Here is a 4,433-nt window from a genome sequence, read left to right as displayed (position 1 = left end):
CCCGCAAACTTCTGAGCCTGGAGCTTTTTTGCCCGGTGCATCAGCGTCTGTGTGTGCTCAGATCTTGGTCATGTAGTTGTTGAGGAATAGGCCCTGCTTGCCTCGTAACCTACCCGTCCACCAGCCAGAAGGATCTTCTTTGATAATATCAATAATATCATTGGCATTGAAGCTGAGTTCATCTGTGTCCTGAGCATCGTAGGTGTACAGAGCCTTGCACTGAGGCACCCGAGGCTTAGGCTTGGCTGGGGCTTGGGGCTGCCCCCTGCTGGGGAGGCTGACTGGTCGTTTGTCTCCGGACACCCACAGCACCCTGGTCTGGAACCTTGAGGAAATCCTGGCTCTTTGGTGTCTGGGACACTCGGTCTGAGCCAGTGTACTGTAGCCTTGGCAAGGGTGGGCGGGCCATGGAGGTGTACACGCTTTTCTGATTGGACATCTGGTTTCCAGGGCCATGGGGGTGTGGTGCAAACTTGTTTTTGATGACTCAATTCTGATGGTATCCTGGGGGAGGAGGGGCAACTCTTGTCGGGTAGTTGGCATTTTGAATTCCACTGGAATAACCTTTGTTTTGGATTGTGTTCCTTCTGGTAGGACGGGAGTTCTTGGGCAGACCGGTCAGATGTTGACCTGCAGCACCTTGTTACTGGGCTTGAGGATGGCCATTTCGCGGAAGCCTTGGTGGAAATGCACGTACCGGGAGCCGCCTGCACTCCAGAGACCACAGTTCCCCTTTTTCAGCTTCAGTTCAAGCATATTGCTAAATTTCAGAAGTAGCTGTTTCTGGGTTTTCTCCTCATAACGCTTTGCTAAGAGGCTTAAGAATTCTGTTTTGAGGCGGAGCCCAAGACGGCAGAATAGTCAGATGGCTTCCTATATGCCTCTTACAACGAAGACCTGGAAAAACAAGTGATATGATTCTATATGAATATCTAGGAGCCCTGAACAAGGCAAAGTTGAGGAATTGGACTGAGTGGTGCGGGAGAGAGGGAGATGGTTCGGAAGAAGAGAGGAACGCCAGAGCAGCCACAGCGGCGGGACTGCAGTGCTTCAGCTACTCGGTGTCCGCAGTGAAACAGGCAAACAGCGGGGTGCATGCTCCGGAGGAAGTTTCCACATGGAGAGAGATCCGGCAGGAGAGATTCTGCTTGGACACTCCGAACGAGTGAAAAGCAGCTCCCAAGTGGCTAAAGATAAGTATGTGCGTGCCGCCTTTCGTGGGGATTTAAACAAAAAAAATAAGCCCATTTGGGAAAAACCTCTCTCTCTTTTACATCCTCCCGCCCTGCTGTGCACTGGGAGTCTGCTGGGCCAGAAGTAGATCCCAAAAGGCACACTGACCCACTCTCCTGGCCTTGGAGAGGGAACAAATAAGCTAAGCCAGGAACTCAGGGTTGGCACAGCTCCTTTGTTAGTCACAGGCATAAGGGGTCCACAGACTTTGAGTGCCTTACACCCCTGTATAGACTTGTGGGGACCCATCTCAACAGCATCAGCCCTCACTACTACAATACAACTGGATAAACATCTGAAGTTTAATTTCAACTGTTTCAACTGTGAAGTGGCAGATTTGTGACCCTCGACACGGCCCTGCCACTTAAGCAGGCACCTTTACCTATCCTCACCAGGGGCTTGAGGACTGGTGGCATCACGTATGTCATGTAGTCACCTGCTACAGGAGTCCAAGAAAAAGTGGTGCCTTCGAGTCTTTACAGCCAACAGAGTGGGGTGCTCATAGTCCGGCTGCAAAACTCACCTACCTACTCGCCCTAGGGAATAGGGACCCGCTTTCCTTTCAGACTCTCAGGGGCAGCCGTTAGCCCCCTGCCTGGCTCAGTGCGTGACCCCCTACCACAGCCTGATACCAGTGGCTACACCAATCACTCATGCCTCTCTAAGACCGTAGGTGAGAGCCTGCACCACACACTTGGTGACTGACTGCCTGGACACCTGAGCTGAACCCATATAGGAAAGTTTAACAGACTCCTGTGTGCACATACTTGGCTACAGAACTAACTACCTGGTGACAGGATGTTACAGCTTCAAAGGCACCAATAATCAAATTAGCACACATGAGCAACCTATTGGGGCATATCAAAACAAAACAAGAAGCTAGGATTCACTAAACAAATATAAAATAAAATTATAATAACATTGATGGCTCGGAGACAACAGTCAATATCAAATTACATAAAGAGGCAGTCCATGATGGCTTCAGCAAGCTCCCAAAATAAAGAATCAATGAATTCTCTACAGGAAGAGAATTTCTTGGAATTACCAGAGGCAGAATACAAAAAGTTAATATACAGAACTCTTCTAGAAATTAGAAAGGAAATTCTACATAATGCAGCGACTTCCAAGGAACATACAGACAAAGTAGTAGCGGAACTTAAAAAAGTTATTCAAGAAGATAATGACAAATTTAATAGGCTGCAAGAATCCATAGAGAGACAGCAATCAGAAATCCAGAAGATTAACAATAAAATTTCAGAATTAGACAACTCAATAGAAAGTCATAGGAGCAGAACTGAGGCAGTAGAAGCTAGAATTGGTGACACTGAAGATAAAGCACTTGCCACCAACTTATTTGAGGAAAAATCAGATAAAAGAATTAAAAAGAATGAAGAAATTCTAGGATCATGTGGGACTCTATCAAGAGAAATAACCTACCAGTGATTGGAATACCAGAACAGGGGGAGCTAACAGAAAATAGTTCAAGATTTGTTGACAGAAAACTTCCTTGATATCATGAAAGATGAGAAGATATCTATCCACGATGCTCGTTGAACCCCACATAACGTAGATCCCAAAAGAAAGTCACCAAGACATACTATAATCAAACTTACCAAAACCAAAGATAAAGAGAGAACTATAAAAGCAGCTAGGGATAAAAGAAAAGTCATCTACAAAGGAGAGTCAATTAGAATAAGCTCAGACTACTCAGCAGAAACCACGCAGGCAAGAAGGCAAGGGATGACTTATATAAAGCCTTGAAGGAAAACAATTGCCAACCAAGAATTATATATCCAGCAAAACTGTCTCTCAAATATGATGGTGAAATTAGGGCATTTCCAGATAAACAGAAGTTTAGGGAATTTGCAAAAACCAAACCAAAATTACAAGAAATACTAAAGGCAGCCCTACGGTTAGATAATCAATAACATCAGATAACAACGCAAGACTAGAACACAGGACAGAGCAACCAGATATTGACTCAGATAGGGAAGTTGAAAATACATCAAAGCTAAAACATTGAAAATAGGGACACAGAGATATCAATATGTAAAAAAGGACAATAATAAAAAAGAGGGACTTAAAAAATCAGACTTTGATTTTTCATATGGAGGGGAAGTCAAGGTGATACAAAGTAATAAAAGACTGGTATAACCTTAGAAAAATAGGGGTAAATATTAAGGTAACCACAAAGGAATCTAACAATCCTACAAATCAAAATAAAAAAGTAGAAAAATACAAAGACCCAGCAAACACAAAATCTACAATGAAAAAGATGGAAAAAAAATACATAAAGAAAAACAACTCAGCACAGAAAATTAAGGGGAACAAAGAAACTGTGAACAACACACAAAAAGAGACATTAGGATGACAGCACTAAACTCATACCTATCAATAATTACGATGAAAGTAAACGGACTTAATGCACCAATAAAGAGACAGAGAGTGGCAGATTGGATAAAAAAGCATGATCCATTTATCTGCTGCCTACAAAAGATGCACCTTAGACTTAAAGACACAAACAGGCTAAAACTCAAAGGATGGAAAAAATATATCAAGCAAACAACACTCAAAAAAGAGCAAGAGTGGCAATATTAATCTCTGACAAAATAGACTTTAAAATAAAATCCACCACAAAGGATAAAGAAGGGCACTATATAATGATTAAAGGGTCAGTACACCAGGAGGACATAACTATAATAAAAATTTATGCACCCAACAACAGGGCTCTGAAATACATAAAACAAACTCTTAATAGCAATGAAAAGAGAGCTAGACAGCTTCACAAAAGTAGTAGGAGACTTCAACATGCCACTTTCAGTGAAGGACAGAATATCCAGAAAGAAGCTCAACAAAGACACAGAAGAGCTAAATGCTACAATCAACCAACTTGATCTCATAGACATATACTGAACACTGCACCCAACAGCAGCCAAGTATACTTTCTTTTCCAACGCACGTGGAACATTCTCCAGAATAGACGACATAATAGGCCATAAAGCAAGCTGTAACAAAATCCAAAACATCGAAATACTACAAAGCATCTTTTCTGACCATAAAGCCATAAAAGTGGAAATCAACAACACAAAAAGCAGGGAAAAAAAATCAAACACATGAAAACTGAACAACACCTTGCTCAAAAACTATTGGGTTATAGAAGAAATTAAGGATGGAATAAAGAAATTCATAGAATCGAACGA

General features: G+C 42.5%; 1 pseudogene; it reads right to left on the bottom strand.

Moving 5' to 3' along the window:
- Positions 1-57: 57 nt before the first annotated feature.
- The window catches only part of LOC101346242 (unconventional myosin-Ie pseudogene), a 9,125-nt pseudogene continuing 4,749 nt past the window's right edge, over positions 58-4,433 (bottom strand).

This window comes from Trichechus manatus, unplaced genomic scaffold (assembly GCF_000243295.1).
Source record: "Trichechus manatus latirostris isolate Lorelei unplaced genomic scaffold, TriManLat1.0 scaffold00091, whole genome shotgun sequence".
NCBI lineage: Eukaryota > Metazoa > Chordata > Mammalia > Sirenia > Trichechidae > Trichechus > Trichechus manatus.
Note: the sequence above shows the minus strand (reverse complement) of the source record. Positions and strands in the feature narration are given on the sequence as shown.